Source organism: Hemicordylus capensis, chromosome 5 (genome assembly GCF_027244095.1).
Source record: "Hemicordylus capensis ecotype Gifberg chromosome 5, rHemCap1.1.pri, whole genome shotgun sequence".
NCBI classification, from domain to species: Eukaryota; Metazoa; Chordata; class Lepidosauria; order Squamata; family Cordylidae; genus Hemicordylus; species Hemicordylus capensis.
Window position 1 is genome coordinate 57,706,689 of NC_069661.1, and position 20,571 is coordinate 57,727,259.

The 20,571-nt window shown below is 45.2% G+C and overlaps 1 protein-coding gene and 1 pseudogene across 1 annotated transcript in view; one reads left to right on the forward strand and one right to left on the reverse strand.

Moving 5' to 3' along the window:
• The window catches only part of MAML3 (mastermind like transcriptional coactivator 3), a 441,192-nt gene that overhangs the window by 371,597 nt on the left and 49,024 nt on the right, over positions 1-20,571 (reverse strand). The window lies entirely within an intron of this gene.
• Positions 3,954-8,677, forward strand: LOC128326337 (LIM domain and actin-binding protein 1-like; annotated as a pseudogene).

Consider the following 20,571-nt stretch of genomic DNA (forward strand, 5'->3'; position numbering starts at 1 on the left):
ATATGCAACCAGGACAGACCCTGCTTAGCTATGGGGACAAGTCATGCTTGCTACCACAAGACCAGCTCTCCTCAAACCCTGGATGCCAGTTCACCACTGCGCCTAGAAAAGATTATCATGACATCTAGAGAGAGGGCCGTCTGAATTGGTGGGTGGGGATGGGGTGATAACCCAGGACCCTGCGCAGTGCAGGCCAGGCAGAAAGGGAATTCTGATGGAGCCACCACCTCCCAGCCCTGGCAATAGCTCAGTTTTTCCCCTTTTGTGATTGTGGCTGCTGTAAGTGATGCACCAGTCTGGGAGGGAGAAGGAGCAATAACAAAACAAACAAACAAAAAAAGTTCTCAAAATCTTTAAGAAAATGATCTATCTTTATGATTGAGGGGAAAAAGAGAAATAACAGTGAAGAAAGGTTCCAAGCAAACAGAGCTATCTCCCTATTATTTATTATATCATATTATTTAATATCGTCATCATCAGTAAAAAAAAATTAATTGTTTCACACTTATGCAGCTGAAGGGTGGCATAAGATTTTGTTTGTGAAGTACACTACAGTAATTCATAAGTCACAGAGGGGACGTCTGAAAACAGTTTGTGGCTGGCTCCTAGATCCAAAGAAAACTTGCCAAGACCTGGTTTATCTGATTGCCTGAACTGGGCCAACATGTTGTATTTCAAAACCAATCACATCACTTTCCTTTCCTGATAAAGTCACTTTTTCTAAGTGACATCTATTATAAGCATGTTACTTTAACACTGACACTGATTTTAAGCATCTCTTGAAAGCATCCCTCTCACCTGAACTCACCTGACCCAGGGTGAGCATCTGTGGTGTGCAAACATGACATCCTAAGATGGTCTCCTGCCAGCTCAGGTTGTTTCTAGGGCAGTTAGAGAAAGCATGATTACAAGGTAACTCCACTGATGCTTGATAGCACTTCTGAGAAGTCCCATTTTCAACAATACTGGCATAACACTTGAATAATACCCTGCCTGGAGCATAGTGAGGTCAATTTAGATTTACACAAGCAAAGTACTGGTCTAAAAGACAGGACTGCCATCCTAGGGCCCTATCCCCACTGCTTCCTGAAATAATCTTCATTCTCTTTTTTCCACATATTAAACAGAGATACAAAATGAACATAAATTAAAAATGGAGAAAAGTGTAATTTTCCCCCTATGTGGTAATTTGCTAGCATTGTGCGATACAATTGATGCTGTTGATTTTCCAGTTAGATTTTCCTTGTACTATCTGCAAGTTAAAGACTGAAATATCTGACAAAGCAGATTTTGCTCTGCCATAATCTGCTTGAAATGTATATTTTCTTAACACAGGTGTACCTTAGGGTTAACCTACCAACTTGTCTAATATTTCAAATGCTGAACAGATTACATAGAAAGAAGTCCTCTTGATGTCAGTGAAACATTTGCCTTTGGAAATGTCCTTAGTTATACAGCTGAAATCTATTTCTGGATTCAGCACTATCCAGAATACTTTTGCTAATACTGGGAAATCTGTGTGCCTTTGTGTACGTTGCATGCAGAGAACTATAACTAATAGGAAGACTCAGATTCTCCAGGGTGAAAGAAATAACTGAGCACACATAATAAAGGAGACTCACAGAGCTAAACATTGACCTCTTATTATTGTGATTCAGACAAGCAGCGCCTTTTCTTAGGGCAAAACTGCACCTTTGAAAACACAATGCACGCAATACAACACTTCCTTGCTGCTCCCTTCTGTGCAAGGTGAAATGGAATCAACTGCATTTAGAGGCAGGCTGAGAAAATACCAGGAGGAGAGGAAGCTGGTGAAAGAAGAAGTCAGTAATTGTTTGGTCTGGAAATGGTATAAATGAAACTGAACACTGCCTCATCTGATTTCATTGTGGGTTTTGGGGTTTTTTGCAAATTCCAACTCAAGGTGCAGTTTCATAAGGCCAGAAAACTAAGGTACAAAAACTGAACAACCCACAAGAAATCAATGATCTTCTCCCCACCTTAACAAAGGGTCTCTTCACTGGCTGACATACAGCACAAAGAAGTCAGTGAAGCAAGAAGAGTGCACTAACTGCACTTCCAGACTAACTGCACCAGGGAGAGGACAATTACTGATTACCTCCCCTTCCCAGGAAGCCCTGTCCCTGAGGGCTGTGCAGCCCTCAGGGACATATTTCCAGGTGGCACAGAGGGCTTCCAGAAAAAGGGGAGGTCATCAAAAGTTGCCCTTTCCCCAGTGCAGTTAATTTGGAAGTGCTGTTAATCTGCTTCTACTGCTCCCTTGCTCTGGATGTCAGCAGAATGGTCTTCCATAATGAAGCCAAATAAGGCTACTTCAGTTTCTCACATTCAGCCAGTGCTCTATCTGAAAAACTGAACATTCCTTTCTAGACATTCATTTTCTGAAATCAACGGAAGTTTTAAGTGTTAAAGTAAGATCAATAGCAACCACGCAAATCCAACTCTTTTACTTTTGTTTTCAAAAAGACTAATAAAATGTGCTGAGTGGAGATACTGCTACAAAATAGGCTGCTACAAAACAAAGATTTATTGGAGTGTGTTGTCTCCATCCTTGAGCATTCAGAAAACTGGTTTTCCAACCGCAACACAGTGTTCCTTCAGTGGCTGTTGCTGGTGTCCAGTGTTCCCTCTACTTTTTCCCATCTGTGTGCGGAATGAATTTTGTCCTGGGCAGCAATATCAAGGCAGTGTATTCAGATTGGGGCCTTCCTGATTCAATCTGAGCGGATCTAAAATTAACTGAGCACACATCAAAAAACCTGTCTCTGTGTGTGCACATGCACATGTCTTAGAGGGAACACTGGAGCACACAGGTGTGGAGGTCTCCCTGCACTCTGGATGTCAGTGAATAGCCTTATTCACATCCAATGATACATATTCTCAACAATATTAAAAATTATTGGCTGACATCAGTGTTCCCTCTAAGGCGTGCGCATGTGCGTGCACTCACACAGTTTTTGATGTTCACTCAGTTAATTTTAGATCCTGTTCAGGATGAACCAGGAAGCCTCCACTGTGAATGCATGTGTGAGTGCACTGCCTTGATACTGCCACTCAGAACAAAACTCATTCCGCACATGGATGAAAAAAATTAGAGAGAACACAGGCTGACATCCTAACTAATAAAGCAGCAGTGCTTCTAATGAAGTGTTCCCGCTTTGCGCATGCTGCCGCCACCTTCCAGACTAAGGCAGCATCCACACTAGCACAGGGAGTGATTTTTGCTAATCTCCCCCACTTCTGGAAGCCCTTAGGGTCACTCAAGCCCTTAGGGACCCACTTCCAGATCTCAGGGAATGCTTCCAGGGGTGGGGGAGATCAACAGAAACTGCCCCCCTCCCATGTAGTGCTGCTTATCTGCAGCACAGGCCAGTCACTTCCTGGAACTTTTCAGGTACATTTCAAGGTGCTGGTATTACAAGGTCTTATCTGCAGGACTGCCTGCTACCACCTGAGCCTGCCATTTAATGAAGACCCAGATCAAAGGCCCTCCTTGGTGTGCTGTCACCTGCTAAAGTGAGACAGGAGTGGCAACCAGAGACAGCTGTAAACTCTTCTTCTCAGCAACACAAGGCTGGTGCCAACTTGATTATCCTTTCAATGCTTGGGGAAGCATTTCTTTTGTCCTGGGATTTTAATGGATAATTTTATTTCGCCTCCCTGGTTTTATTTGGAGGTGTTTTGGCTGCTTGTACACTGTTTTAGTGCTGATCTCAGTGATATTTTATTTATGATTATGTTATTGTTGCTGGTTATCACTGTTTCGTTGTTATCCTTAACTGAATTTGGTTAGATGGTTTAATCATATCTTAGAAACCACTTTGGAAGCCTTTGGCTGAAAGATTGTTACTAGGGTCTGGCAGGGGCTCAGCGGGAGCCCTCATACCTGTACAACTCTCCTAGTCCTCTTAAGCTTGTGCTGTTGTGCAAGAATGCTAATAATTCCAACAGCTGTCTGCACTCCAGAAGCATGCTGTAAGAGTAGCAACACGTTGCTGAAAGTCAATGACATGTTTCTGCTCGTACAGAGCACTTCTGGAGCACAAGAGGACAGGAGCAGTTGTGCGAGGACTCCTGCTGTATCGCCTCGGATCCTACTAACTGCAGCTGGGGCTTGCAAACCCAGTAAACACACGCTCATGGCTGCCAAGGATTGTGGTGCTGTAATCATTAGCTCAAAGCCCTGTCCCTCCATGGAAGGTCCTCCAAGGGCCCATATGCCTTCACAGCATGCTTTGCACTGCCAACAGACTTCAAAAGCCTCATGACATCAGCAGCTCCCCTCCAGGAAGGAAGGAAGGAAGATTCCCCCACCCCACCCCAGGGGCGTAACTATAATAGGGCAAGGGGAGACAGTTGTCTGGGGGCCCACTGCCTTGGGGGCCCCCCCAGAGGCAAGTCACATGACTGACTTCCCCAGCTGCGCACCCGCCCGGGCTTCCTCCAGTTGTATTCATCCTCTGAAATTGATGTGAGTGTTAAGACCTGGAGCTACCAGAACAGCATGTCTTTCTCTAGTACCATTAAACGACTTGCATCATCTACATTTTAAAAAATAATTTAAGATGATGTTCCATTGTGGCACATAGATTATATATACATTTTACTATGCTTTTTGTTACCACTATTCAGCCTTATTTAAGATTTACTTCATGGGCTGAGCTTCGGGGGGGGAGGCATTTTAAAATCTTGTCTCTGGGCCCACTCCAACCTTGCTACGCCCCTGCCCCAACCCCATTGTCACCAAAGCAGCTCCTTGGTACAGATCTGATCCTTGCAAGCTTCATATGGATTGCTTCTCATCACACTCCTTGCAAAGGTTACAAGAAACATACGAAGAGAAGTGGAGGCTGCCACACACCTTTCCTCCTCCCTGCCCTCCATCCTCTTTCAAAGCCGGCAAGGGTTAGTTTTGAAAGCGGACTGACCCCAGGCATCCACATGGGGTAAGGCAGCATTTTGTGGTTCTCACCACAATATATTGGGCCACCCTGGCAATGAGTCCCACAGATCAGAGAGTCCTTCCCCTCAAGTGATCGAAATGAGCATTTTTCTATTCAAGTTGGATCAACCAGGTAACCTCTACTTGCTTCTGTGCAAATGTTATGAATTATCACATCCTAACAGTTTGTTTCATGCTGCTTCCAATCAATTTTCTCACTCCACACAGCAATTCTGGTCTTCTAATCTCTCTGATTCCAAAAAGACTTTTCTTCTTGAAGCTCACAGCCATTCTGTTGCTAAATGTACAGCCAAACATCTTAGATCTACATTTCTTACAAAAGGCTAGGGTTTAATAGTATAGTGGCACCTAATTCCACTATCAGAGTTAGTGCATACAACCCCCAAAGGACTGATACATATAGTTGAGAAAATCAAGTTGTACAGACCTCCTAGTATGATCGAATCTTACCTGTTATAAAATGCTCCCTGCACATAGAAAGCTGACAAATCAAGGTCAAAAGGGAAAGCCTATTCCCTGATATGACAGAGAATCAAACATGCATTCTTCTGCATTCTGAAGTCATTATTGCTCACCATCAAAATTCCATAATTTCCTGTAGCATCCCACAAGATGGGAAATGCAAGACTGAAATACCATAAGGTGGGAAATAAAAACAGAAAATGGGTGTCTTCTACGTGAGTGGCATTCCACTACTGTCTGCTTCTCAGATAATCATATGCACAAAATAAAATAATTTGAGACATCATTATCTGGCAAAGGATGCATGAGCACAGGCCTTGACAAATTTCCCAGTTTTCTAGGAGCAAGCCCAAAAATCTAGGAGCCAGACACGTGACAAAATTGCCCGACAGACAAAACTGCTTAGTGACAGACACTGTAGAAGGGTAGGGTAATTGTTACCTCTTTATCCCTTTTACAAGTAACGTATTTAAAACAGGAAAAGGGCTGCCTGGTACAAATGAAGATTCTGTTAAATGACTCTACCTCATACACATACAATAAAAGACCACAGTAAAGTTCTTACCCATACTAAGAGAGCAAAGAGGCACTTTTAAAAGCAGTGACTCTTATATTCAGCAGGGGGAGAGTCCCTATCCAATAGGGATATGCCTGAATCATTTTGGTGCCTCTTTGAAGAGATGCCAAAATGATTCGGCTCCCTGAAGCCGAAATGTTTCGGTGCAGGGTGAGGGGTTCCTTTAAAAGGAAGGAGGCTGGTCCAACCTGCCCCTCCTGCAAGCCTCCGCCACCCTGCGCTGCCCCATTGTGGTGCTTTTCTAAGAAACACACCCCTGTGAAACCAGCAGACTGTGCCAGAGTCTCCTTTAAAATGCCCTGCCGAAGTGATGGGATGCTCCATCATCCCACGTACAGTGTTGGCGTGCAAATGGTGTGCATCACACTCACCACATCTGCTATGACGCTGACCGAGACGGCAAGAGGGTATACAGCCACCCCGCAACAGCAGTTTTGGAAGCCGCGCGGAGGAGAAAATGCGGTGGGAGAGGTAAGCTTAAAGCAGGTTTCCCCAAACTGCGGCCCTCCAGATGTTGCTGAACTACAACTCCCAGGATACCCAGCCACAATAAATTGTGGCTAGGGATGCTAGGAGTTGTAGTTCAGCAACATCTGGAGGGCCGCAGTTTGGGGAAGCCTGGCTTAAAGCAACACACTCCACTGCTTAAAGCAACACACACACACACACACACCCTTCAAACCAGCTCGAACGCCGGTCTTTTGAACCGGTTCAGCAGTCCATGAATGGACCGCCGAACTGGTTTGTGCACACCCCTAGTGAAAAGGCTATTGGACCCATTCATCCAAGAGTGGGAAAATGGGAAATTGTTTTAGAGAATCTGGACAAGAAGTAGGAAAGCCAATGAAAACCCAGATTCTTCAGGGAAAATAGAGAAGTGCAGTGTTCCTCTGAGCAGATCAAAGATGTTGTTTGAGAGGTGAGATGCAAACCAGACAAAGATTCTTCATGATCAGAGCCAGACATCTGGTAAAAGAAGAATATCTGAGAATAGCTTTTCTTCAGCAGACCTTGACTTCAGTTCTGGATCAAAAAGCCAGAGTGTCTCAGGTCATACTTTCTGTACCTCCAACGTCTAGGCCAGAGAGGCTAAAGAGCCAGAACCAGGATATGCCTCACTTGTTGGAAACATCCATCAAGGATGTTGATGGATGTCCATCAAGGCGCATCCATCAAGGCACATTTCCTGCAATGTGCTCTATGTAGGGCTGCCTTTGTACGTAGTTTGGAAACTTCAGTTAATTCAAAATGCGGCAGCCAGATCGGTCTCTGGGGTAACCCAGAGAGACCATATTATGCCTGTCTTAAAACAGCTGCACTGGCTGCCGATATGTTTCCAGGCAAAATACAAAGTGCTGGTTATTACCTTTAAAGCTCTGAACGGCTTGGGTCCGGGTTACCTTCGAGTGCACCTTCTTAGGTATGATCCCCATCGCTCGTTGAGGTCTTCTGGAGAGGTCCATCTCCAGTTACCACCGGTACGTCTGGTGGCGACTCGGAACCGGGCCTTTTCTGTAGCTGCTCCTGGTCTATGGAACGCACTCCCGGCAGATATCCGCAGCTTAGGCTCGCTGTCGGCCTTTAAGAGAGCCCTAAAAACCTATTTATTTGGCCTGGCCTTCCAAGGCTTGTAAAGTGTTGTTGGTTTTTAAAGTATTTTAATTGGTTTTAAATAGTTTTAATCATTTTGAGTTGTTTTTATATTGTTTTTAGCATTGTGTTTGAATTGTGGGTTTTATGTCTTTAAAAAAAGTTGTTGTACACCGCCCAGAGCCTCTGGATGCGGCGGTTTATAAAAGTAAATAAGTAAGTAAATATATATATATATATATATATATATATATATATATATATATATATGCGCGCCTGCTAAGTATCAGGCTGCTGTGACCAAGCAGAGCAGTGCTAGCACTCCTGTGGTTTCCATAGGTGATGGTCTAAATTCCAGCCTCTGTGAAGACAGCATTGGATTAAACTTCCAGAAAGAAACTGAAGTCCCAAAATCTGTGTATGCCAAACAACAAAGCCCTGATTCTAGGCATCTAGCCCAACTGATTCCTCTCCCCGCAAAGCAGTAAAGAAGTTCCAGCTGCCAGCCAAGCCAAGGAAATGTGTGTTGTATGCAAGAAGACTGTGTACCCAATGGAGTGTCTCTTTGCCAACCAGCAAGTGTACCATATTAGCTGCTTCCACTGTTCTTACTGCAACAGCAAACTTACTTTTGGGACATATGCATCTCTACATGGGCACATTTACTGCAAGCCTCGTTTTAACCAGCTACTTAAATCCAAAATGCAATTACAATGAGGGCTTTGGGCACAAGACACACAAGGAACTGTGGGCAAGCAAAACTGAGAATGAAGAATCCCAGGAGAAACCTGCCTGTCTTGGAAATGCAGTGGAAGGTCCCCTAAGTTGAGGGGTGGAGGATGCTCCCATTGCAAAAGTTGGGAGTTCTAGCTGCTAGCATGGAAGCAAAAGCTGTAGGTGTGCTTGAGAAGAAAGACAGACCTACAGAAATGAAGAAGCTGAAGGTTGCCTGGCCACCTCATTCTGAACAAGGCAGTCAAGGCTGTATCTTGGAAGAAAGTGTTAAAAAAACACAAAAACCTGTGACAGACATCTTCACTGGGAGAAAGAAGCTGACCATTTAGAACCATGTTTGTTAAAAGCCATACAACTGAACATGCGTCTCCTGAGGAGTGTGGTCAGATCAAGTGAGGAACCACTGAAGGATGTAGTGGTAAAAAAAACAAGCCAAGGAACAAGGGTGCACAACTCAAATGTCCTGGTGGGCTGCAAACGACCATGACTTGGTGTACAGGGTCCGAGGTCAACTTTCAGCACATTAATTACACTAAAAATTATTTATTTAAAAATTAATGGAAGCAAGGGAGCAGAGGGTTTGAGTCAGAGGGAAATTGAGGGGATAGTGGGATGAGGGATGGTATTTGTTCACCCAGGCTTTTAATTAGATATTGTTTTAATTGTGTTTTAATAGTTTAAACTTTTTAAACTTTAATTGTTGAAATCTTTTTATTGGTTGTTTTTATTGTCTTGTAAACTACCCAGAGAGCTTGCGTTTTGGGTGGTATAAACATATGATTGATAGACAGACAGACAGACAAAGGGCTTTGGTACAGGGGTGGGACCAGCAAGGTGGGTGAGGAACATCTGGTCTCAAGTGGACTAATGCACTGAGCTGCTGTTGCCTGTCACAGGTCAAGCCAAGTGCTCTTCATGGCTCCTGCTGTTGCCGCAGGACTTTCCTTCCTGCAGGCCAGCAAAAAAGGTGCCTATGGGCCGGATCCAGCCCACAAGCCTTACATGTTGTACAGGCCTGCAATAGGAGAAAGTGAAGCAGCTGAACATGAGGAAGGTCCAAATGCTGCTGAGGAAGATGAGCAACCGGATCAGGGAGATGCAAGAGGTGAAGAGAGTCCAGCTGAGAATGACCAGAGGTGTGCCAATACTGAGGATGAAGAAGAAAAAAATCCTGCAGAAGACCCAGCATCTCTGAATAAAAGTAAAGGTGTGCCATTGAGTCGGTGTTGACTCCTGGCGACCACATAGACCTCTGGTTGCGTTTGGTAGAATACAGGAAGGGTTTACCATTGCCATCAGTATGAGATGATGCCTTTCAGCATCTTTCCTATATCGCTCCTGCCCAATATAGGTGCTTCCCATAGACTGGGAAACATACCAGCGGGGATTTGAGCTGGCAACCTCTGGCTTGCTAATCAAGTAGCTTCCCTGCTGCCCCATAGGTGGCTTCTTATACAACTCCTAAACACTGAGTCTCGTATTCGGCAACAACAAAAGAATTGTCCATTAGTCCAAATCGCAAATCCAAAGACAGTTGTTTTTTTTGAAGGTGAAGATTTACAAGATTTGACTGTGGAAGAGCAGATCAAGCAGAACAGATGCTATGATAACATTGGAGAATAAAGGCACTTTTCACTAGAGAACTTACTACAGGGTGTTGGGCCTTAAATTGGTGTGTTTAGTTTTCTTCCCTAACGCAGCTACTCTCCATGAAAATGATGGTGTGCTGCAGGTTAACAAATAAAGGAATCATGAAGACTTGCTCAGATTTGTACTGTATAGGAAAGTTCACTGAAAAGTGGAAAGAATATAATCGATTCTAACCTACCTCATAGGGTTGTTGTGGATAAACATAACCAAGTACTCTACGCTGGGCTGGGAAGAGCGGGATATAAATATGAAATAAATAAAAACATATTTTTAAAGTTCTCTATCAATACCAAGGATTAATGCACTCAGATCAGTACATTGGTGAGTTCAGTTTCTTTTTTATTTATCCATAAGTTGCTCGACCATTTTTATCTACTGCGTCTGCAGATATTCTGCACATTTGCATTATGTATTGTCCTCCCTAAATATATTTGCGTGGCATCCACTTTACTAGTCTGCAGGCACCAGGTGAAATCTGTCTTATTCTCCCAGGCTTTGGCAGGGATATAATTACTGCACTGTTCATTGTTTTCATCTGCTATTGATTTTAGTTTGCTTTATTTTTTATTTTGTCCTTGTGTTCTAATTTTTGTATCTAAGCCACTGTGGAGACCACTGGTGGAAAGATGGATTATAAATCTTTTAAATAAATACAACAAAATCAGTCTGGATTGAGTCTAACATAGGAAATTCCTGAATTTAAAAAATATATGCTAAAATATATGGATAGTGACCCATAAACTCCACAGAAAGATTTGTTTTAACCTGCTGCTGCTAGCACAAGTACTAAATTTATCCACCTCCTTTAAATCCCCCCCACAAAAGAAAGTTGTGTACAGTTTAAGACACACTAATATGTAAAAAAAGAATTAAGACAAATCTGATGAGCAACAATAAGATTTAGGGAGAAACATAACAAAGGGAAGCTTTTCTCCCACCTCCTTTCATGCTAAAGCTGAACCAGAAGAGGAACTATGAAAGCTATGTTTAAAAAGCCCTCCAATTAATGTGTTATAGTTCCTTTAAATCCAAGAACAAAATGTTACTGCTGCTTATGATACTGGAGGATGCAGCACAATAATTGTCACTTAGCCACTTAACTCCCTGTTGCATGGCTCAGTCACTCATTGTGGTTTATCTCTCAGCCAATTACTGCTGTCATTTGCATTTCAATGTGCACCATCAGGAGCAGGGCAGAGGCAACAGTAGGGCAGGAAATGGAACCACAGTCCCTGGTGATTTGGGATTGATTCAGACACTATTTTGTGACGGGGGACAGATCAGTGGGTGCTCCTTAAAAAATGAATTTACAGTGACTGTGCATCTAGTTTGCTTTCAAGCAGGTTCTGTTTGCTGGGTTAAGGGAGAAACCTGCCCTTAGATGTGTGGCCACATGAAGCAATACTGGTGAGGGTTAGATGTCAACCAGCTAAAATTCAGTAGAAACTCATGTGAAACTGAAAAATAAACAAAATGAAGTTGGAGGACTGTTTGGAAACTATTTTCAAATAAAAAGAAAAATGGGTTAGCTGCTACATATTCTTGGAAACAATTTATGATGAGGGAACCATTATGGTATCTCTCTTTGGCTGCATCCTCACAAGCACAAGGATCCTGGTTAAAAAGTTAATCATGATCAGTGAGTCCCACAGAGCTGACTGTGAGAACACAGAATGTCAGGGCAATCCTGGTCAAACTGTTACAGTTATTCAGCATAGATCACTAAGACTGAATTAAATGCTGGTCAAACCAGCGGGGTTTGACCAGAAATACAGGTGAAACTCGGAAAATTAGAATATCGTGCAAAAGTCCATTAATTTCAGTAATGCAAATTAAAAGGTGAAACTGATATATGAGACAGACGCATTACATGCAAAGCGAGATAAGTCAAGCCTTAATTTGTTATAATTGTGATGATCATGGCGTACAGCTCATGAAAACCCCAAATCCACAATCTCAGAAAATTAGAATATTACATGGAACCAAGAAGACAAGGATTGAAGAATAGAACAATATTGGACCTCTGAAAAGTATACAGTGTACTGTGCTTGATTGGCCAGCAAACTCGCCTGACCTGACCCCATAGAGAATCAATGGGGCATTGCCAAGAGAAGGATGAGAGACATGAGACCAAACAATGCAGAATTGCTGAAGGCCGCTAATGAAGCATCCTGGTCTTCCATAATACCTCATCAGTGCCACAGGCTGATAGCATCCATGCCACGCCGCAATGAGGCAGTAATTGCTGCAAAGGGGCCCAAACCAAGTACTGAATACATATGCATGCTTATACTTTTCAGAGGTCCAATATTGTTCTATTCTTCAATCCTTGTCTTCTTGGTTCCATGCAATATTCTAATTTTCTGAGATGGATTTGGGGTTTTCATGAGCTGTACGCCATGATCATCACAATTATATATCATATAACGTCTCATATATCATATAACGTCTCATATATTGGACGTCTCATATATCAGTTTCACCTTTTAATTTGCATTACTGAAATTAATGGACTTTTGCATGATATTCTAATTTTCCGAGTTTCACCTGTATAGGAAGCTACCTTATATCGTCAGACCATTGGGCCCTCTAGTTCAATATCGTCTACACTGACTAGAAATGACTTTTCCAAAGTTTCAGGAAGGCATTTATCCCAGCCCTACCTGGAAATGCCAGGGATTGAACCTGGGACCTTCTGCGTACACTCTGCCACTGTGTGCTCTGCCACTGAGCTATGGCCCCATCCCCAAAGGTAGCATACATTGGTTTCCCATCCACACACTGACCACAGCAAGACCTGCTTAGCTTCAGCAAAGTGGCTGTAATTGTGTGCACTTAGACCGTGATCTGGGATTGCCCGGAAATTCTGCGTTTCCACAATCAGCTCTGCAGGGCTCCCTGATCCTGAGCCTTTTAACCAGGATCCTTGTGACTGTGAGAACGCAACCGCTGTATTTTTACTAAACATTCATTGTAGCTCGCACCATGTAGTGTATCCCTCATGAGAATAGCATCTAGCCTGCTTCTGAGTTGCATTAGTCTGTTTCCTCTGTGGCTATTTTCCTTTGTTAACTATTCCAATGGTATCCGTTTCTGTGTTTTATGCGTCCTTCTTTTAAACACTGAAACTGAAGTTTATGCTAGCCCACTGCAAAATTATCTCCTGAAACACATCTCTTAAAACGTCCTCATTCACAAGGTAGCACAGCAAAAATTTACTGCCAAATTCCAGACATCTCTGTAAACAGTCCAGATGATTCTTAATATTTAGTGTTTAGGGACCAGATTCTTCTTTTACCTTGTTGGCAGAAGGAACATTAATCTCTGCCTGCATCCAGCAGCAAGTTCACAATGACATTCCATCAGCATGTGGTCTAGCAGCAGCAGACCAAAGGGATGAGAGACACCTTACATGGCATGCATCTATTTCAGTGTCATCTTCTACTTTAAAAAACAAAGAAGATACTCAATTTCTGCGCCAGCAAAAACAAAACGGCAAGCAAAATCATCTAATTCATCTGTACACACAATCCATTACATTGGCTGTCCACGAATGAGAAGGAAAATTCAGTAGGTGATTCAGGTATGTCCAACCACCATACAAGTGGAGTGGTTGCAAACAGCTTGTGAAGGGCAAAATAAATGTTATCCTTCTCAGTAGGGAATATGAAGGGAAGTTAGGTCTGTCATCAGCCTCTCTGTGGAGAATATGTAGGGAAGCTAGGTCTGTCATCAGCTTATTGTTCACAAAGTCTGAGAAAGAAACATTGGACCTACCGTGAAGGGTTCTTTCTCCTCTGAAGTAGGAGGTCACGGCTCACAAAGGGTTAACTTCCACTCCTTGCTCCCGATAGACAGGAAATCTCAGGTGTTTTTCAAGTAGCTGAAGTCCGTCCCCCTTCTCCCAGCATGCTCAGGTGTGATTCCCCAGTTCCGACTGTTGCATTTCATGATTTGGCTGCAGAACTCCACAGTTTTGATGATTCGGCTGCGGAACTCCACAGTGTTGTGGAACTAGAGGTTAGCACGCAAAAGGAGTAGGATAGAGGACGGAAGCCCTGAGATATTAATCAAGGTAGAAACGGAGGTTGTTCCAAGATTAGCATCGGAACAATTAGTCCCGAAGGTTGGTGCAGAGAAGCATGGCCTGACACCACACTAGTCCCTGATCCACGGGTGGGCCGCGTGACCTCCTACTTCAGAGGAGAAAGAACCCTTCATGGTAGGTCCAGTGTTTCTTTCTCCCTCGAAGTAGGAGGTCACGGCTCACAAAGGGACTTACCAGAGCAGTTATAAGTTACCATGGGGGGGAAGTGGATCAATTCTGTACCAATTGCTGGAGCACCCGTCCCCCAATTTTGTAGTGCTTGAGAAAGGGAGAAATGGCAGGCCATGTGGATGCCCGGCATATTTCCCCTAGCGGCGCCTGTGCTGTGAAAACCACCGAGGTGGCTGCCCTGTGGTAGCGAGTGCTATGATGCCCCATGGAAGCTGGGTTGATGGGGCTTGGTAGGCTGTGGTGATGCATGCCCTCGGCCAACGAGCTAAGGTCACCTTAGGTGCCTTAGAGCCCTGTGAAGTTGTGTGGAGGGACACGCGGAGGGCCTCGGACCGCCTTAGGTCCTTTGTCCTTTGAATGTAGGTACGTCAGGCCCTGCAACCCTCCAGGGAATGCCAACTGCGTACAAGCATACAAGGGAATGTATGGGCTTGGAAGACTGAGTTTGTTAATATATTTAATTCTTTATTTTGACCAAGGTAGGGTCAAAGGACCCTACATCTTAAGGACCACCACGTCTGGCTGGAAGACGCAGAGCTCCCTTCAAACCGAGAGCGCCCCCCAATTCTGATACTCTGTGTGCCAGAGTGATCATCACTAGGAGAGGACCTTGTCGGATAGCTACTTTAGCGGGATAGATGAAATCGGTTCAAAAGGGGCCCATGTGAGGGCATTCAGGACCTTTTTGAAGTTCCATGAAGAAAGGTGATGAATCAGTAGAAGAACAATATTGGCAGCTCCTCGAAAAAACAAGAGAGGTGGAGGTGGAGTTGAATACTCCCTGCTCTCCTCAGGCTCCAGACCGAAGCTAAGACTGAGGTCTTTTGTTTCAGAGTAATGGGTCTCAGGCCCTGGTCCAGGCCTGCCTGTAGGAAGGGAAGGCCGGATCTTGGGGAACTTTGGCCAAGCATATCTCAATTTTTTAATACCTAGCCCATCTAAGGTGGCCTTTCTGAGGAGGACGGCCCAAGTCATCTGGTAATTCCTACTGGTGCTTTGGCGCCTAGTGGCCCAGATTGTGTCTTGCACCATCCTGAAATAGCCCTCTCTTCGCTAACAGCATGTGGTTAACTCCAGGCATGTAGTGTAGCCATGCCCAGTCTGGCTGAAGCAACAGCCCTTGGGTAGGAAGGTCTGGCCGTTGCAGTAGAGGCATTGAGGCCGCGACAGAGAGGGGTACCAGTCCGGCAAACCATGGTCGCCTTAGAGTGGGGCCCCTAGATTACCTGTGCCCTTCTCTGTCAGAGTTGTGCCATCAGCCTTGGACGACGACCTACCGAGGTGAGGTCATCCAGGATACCCTGCGGCTAAGGAGAGTCGAGTGTGTCCATGCCCTCCGCGAGGTGGTGGCGGCACCTCGTGAAGAAGTAGAGAAGCTTTTTTATTAATTTTATTTTCATCATTATCATTATTACTATCATTATCATTATTAACATTTTATCTCCCACTTATTATTATTATTATCATTATTACTACATTTATATCTCGCTCTTCCTCCAAGGAGCCCAGAGCAGTGTACTACATACTTGAGTTTCTCCTCACAACAACTCTGTGAAGTAGGTTAGGCTGAGAGAGAGTGACTGGCCCAGAGTCACCCAGCTCGTTTCATGGCTGAACAGGGATTTGAATTCGAGTCTCCCCAGTCCCAGTCCAGCACTCCAAGCACTACACCACGCTGGCTCTTCAAGGAGCCCAGAGCGGTGCACTACATACCAAAGTTTCTCCTCACAGCCAACCTGTGAAGTAGGTTAGGCTGAGAGAGTGACTGGCCCAGAGTTGTCCAGCAAGTATCATGGCTGAATGGGGATTCGAACTCGGGTCTCCCCGGTCCTAGCCCTAGTCCAGCACTCTAACCACTACACCCGCTGTTTGTGGGACACAAAAGATCACAAACAGGGTCGCAACGGATCCACCTGGGGATCCCCAGGCATTGCTGTATGTGAACGCACACCTTGGGATGGAGAGCCCACTCCGACTGGTCCACTGTCTGGCAGCTGAGCCAGTCTGCCTGGACATTGGATGTGCTGCCCCGATCAAAGCTAGGTGACCTTCTGCCCACTGGAAAAAAGGGGCATTGGTTGCCTTCATCAGGATGGATTTGGTCCGCCCTTGGATACGCATGGGTCCTGGCTATCATGTAGTTGTTTCTCACCAATACATGCCGCCCCTGTAAGCGGACTGAGAAATGGGCTAGAGCCAACCTGATGATTCTCAGTTCTAGCCAATTGATGTTGTGTAGGAGAACTCTATAGACGAGAAGCCCAGCATGTTGGGAATGCGAGTCGTTTCGCTGAGCTCCGTTACTAAGTTATCTCTGTGAGCTAACAGGAAAGTGCCTCCTGAGGGGACCAGAGGTCCTGCACTGAAGCTCCTCGCAATGTACCCCCCAGCCGGTCAGTGACCCTGTTAGGTTCCCTCAGGAAGTTTCCTCTTGTCACCGCTGGGGAGGGCCCCCAGAGGTGGAACTGCTGCACTTGCAGCAGCAAAAGGCCCTCCCAAACAAGCAGTTGTGATAATGTCTGGAATGGCAGCGGTGCTCACTGCCAGGCGTGCATGCCCCCTTGCTCCTGGCAGGCGTTCTATGCCATCATGGACCACAGAAGCTGAGCCAGTGTCAAGACCTCCACCCGCGACCAACCCAAGGGCGGTCGGATCTTGAGGACTGAAAAAGGCAGTTAGGGTCCCTTGTCCCACCCCACCACCCCGCTTTCTTGGGGGAGGGGGTTCTTTTCTTTGAGGGGCAGGGAAATTGCGGCGGCACTGTTTAAGGGCCTTCTTTTGACCACCCCTGCCCCAATGTTTTCTGTGGGAACCTGCTAAGGTGTCCCCAGGTTACTAGCTGCCCATGCCCAGTTGTAGAAAGGGGAAAGGCTCACCAGTAGAAGGATGAATGCAGATTAGAATTTGGGCAGGAGCCCAGGTGCATGTCTGATCAGGAGCGAAGACAGGAAGGAACTGGGGAATCACAGCTGAGCATGCTGGGAGAAGGGGGACGGACTTCAGCTACTTGAAAATACCTGAGATTTCCTGTCTATTGGGAGCAAGGAGTGGAAGTTAACCCTTTGTGAGCCGTGACCTCCTACTTTGAGGGAGAAGGATTGTGCTCAAAGGATTGTGAAGAAAAAGCAGATACCAAGCAAAGAAGACACTGAATACACAGGAGATATGAAATCATGAGTGACTACAGTGCCCTCCTTGGCAGCAAGTTCACTCATCCTAATTAGCAAAAATGTACAAAGTCAAAAATACACCATAGTCATTTAATGTTGTCACCTCTCTGTCAAAAAGCATACAGAAATAAGAATGCCTAAAAATGCAAGCAGCTAGTATGTGACTATTGGTTTATCAAAGGCCAATACAACCTAACAATTCAAGCATCTTTCCCTCCCTAAAGAGCACTGAGTTTTGCAGTCACCAGACAGAGGCAGATTCAAGATTGCCCACGGGTGGCGGCTGTGGAGTCAATCAATCACTGCTCTTCAGACAACCTGGTTTGTACTTCTTAGACAGTGTAGAAATCAACAAGGGTCATGTTCACATCCAGTGCAGGCACAGAATCCATGAATGCATGGCTGTAGGCTCCAACTCCAGAGCACATGACTGCTGTGCTAGCCAACCACCACCAAGAATGTCGAGACCTCCCTCTCTCACTCAACCTCATTCCCCCCTCCACATGCAAAATGGACATCATAATATTCATATATCTTCCAGGGGCTGGGTTCACACAATCACAAGGATCCTGGTTAAAAGTTAATCAAGATTTGTTAGCCCAGCAGAGCTGATTGTGTGAACCCAGAATTTTTGGGCAATCCTGATTAAGCTGCTACAGTCAACCAGCATAGATAACCAGGATGCTGGTTAACTGGAGCGGTTTGACCAGGATTGCCCTGAAATTCTGAGTTCACACAATCAGTTCTGCTGGGTTCACTAATCCTGATTAACCTTTTAACCAGGATCCTTGTGATAGTATGAACTCAGCTAGGGTTGTTATAAAATTTACAAGATAAGACGTGACACATTTTCAACACTTGAGAGCACTAAATAAATGCTATTTTATTATTATTATTATTATTATTATTATTAGTTGTTGTTGTTGTTGTTGTTGTTGTTGTTGTTGTTGTTGTTGAAATAGCTCCTGGACCTTCTACTCCCCTAAACTAGGGCTTTACTAAGTTGCCTTGAATATTCCTACTGTCAAACGACAGCTTTTTCAAGGTTAAGAGGAATGAGAACATCCAGCAATTGTCAGGTATGGTTGCTTCCATGATCTTCACAACTGTAAGTTAATCATGGTTCAAAAGAGAACACAAAGCCCTTTGGATCTAGAGTTACCAAATACTTAAAAAAAAACCCAAAAACCCTAAAAATGCATTTCCCAATTGCACTTCTAACCTGACCTCAGCTACACTAAAATACAGAGCTACCTAAGGCAGAAATCTGATCTACTAAGTGCAAGGGGAACTCAATGGCAGAAAACACCTAAATGGCTTAAATGAAAGAAAAAAGAAAAAAGTGCAGGAGTCCTGCAAGGTAGATTTGATGACCTTCAGAGGTTATGAAAGTAGCAGAGTGACTATGGCCAAAATCAACACAGGCAGCCTTGAGACTATTCCAAGCAAGCATGCTGCTTTTGTTAATATGCCTAGGTACAAGCTGGTCACATTGCTACTCTTTCCCCAAAACACTCTAAGTAGCATGGAGAATGCTCTAAGTTAACTTCTGTGCAAACATAATGACAGATCACACACACACACACACACACACACTCACTCACTCACACTTGTGAGCACAATCCACACTTCCTCACTGCCACTCACAAACATACCTTCTCACTAGCCAGGGCAATCATTAGGCTGGTTCACAGGACTACTGTATTAACATAAGTGTAGGAAGTTGGCTACTCAGATTTGCATGACTGTCAGAACTCACCCATTCTCCTCCAGCCTAGTTTGCCCCTGGCAGGGCTACCCAGCTCTTGTACCTAGCTTTTAACTGAGGGTAGAAGAGATAAGAGTCCTCCTACCCTGATCCTTTCATTGTAAGAACCCTCACACTTCTTCTACCCAGCCACTGGAACCCAGCACTCCCTCCCCGCACAGAAACCATAGAAAGCTGTACCCACAGTGGCTGCTGTCAAATGGACGCGCTAACCTACAAAGCACATTCCATGATCCCAAAGCTGGGGCAGCCTCCTACTCTTTCATGGCCAATGGGAGGGCAGTTGCTGGTGTCAGGAAGCTTTTCCAGTCTGCTGGCAGTGCAAAGCATGCTGAGAAGGCAAGTGTGCCCCTGGGGGACCTCCCATGGAGAGGCGGGGCTTGCAGCTGCTGACTGCAGCAACCGAGTCCTAGCCAGCCGTGTTCTAGTGTTTGTGGAACCAAGCTGAGGTGATTAGGGCTGTGCAAACAAGTTCGACGTTGAACTGGTCCACTTCAACTGTTTGGGGTCGAACCGAACCACCCCGTCTGGCCCGATCCTGGACCAAATGCCCTCGAATGTTTGGGGGGTTCACGAGCTTCATTTTGTTAAAAAAAACCACACCTTTTACTCCCCTCGGGGGAGTTCCTGGAGGCAGCGGGGGGTGTCTGTGGAGGTTCCTCTTCCCCTCGCTGGCCTACCTCATAGCCCCCTCATACTCGCCAGGTCCAGTACCCGCCCAGGCCACACAGAGGCCATGTGCGCAGGCTCCATAGTGGCCGCTGGGCGAAGGCTGAAAACTGGCTGAAGAGCGGCCAAACCAGACGAGGGGGTATGAGGAAGGCCAGCGGGGAAGAGGCAACCTCTGCAGACTCCCCCCCCTCCAGGAACTCGCCCAAGGGGAGTAAAAGGTAAACTTTTATTTTATTTTTTTTTACAAAATGAAGCTCACAACCCTGCCCCCCCCCCCGGACCAGACCAGGAGGGTAGGCTTTGAGGGGTGCTGGACCAAAATGGCCCAGTTGGGTTCGAGGCTGGTCCGGCCTCGAACCCAACCGGGGCAGCCGGTTCCGTACACATCCTCTGTGTGCTGCATACAGGTTAACATCTTGCCTGGGCTCCTATCCACCTCAGAATGGTCGTGTGAACAAGCCTATTGGAGATTTAGATCTATGAGGCTAGGTCAAGACGCAGGCCTCCAAATGCAACAAAACAGAAAATGGCAGCCAGAACAAAAAACACCCTGCTCCATGGCTTATTTGGTAAGTCATCAGGAACTATTTGCTCACCTGATATTGTTTCATGACACCTTTGCTCATAATTTTGACAGACTACAGTTCAGGCCCTAACAAGTTTTCTTTGATTCTAAGAGTCAAA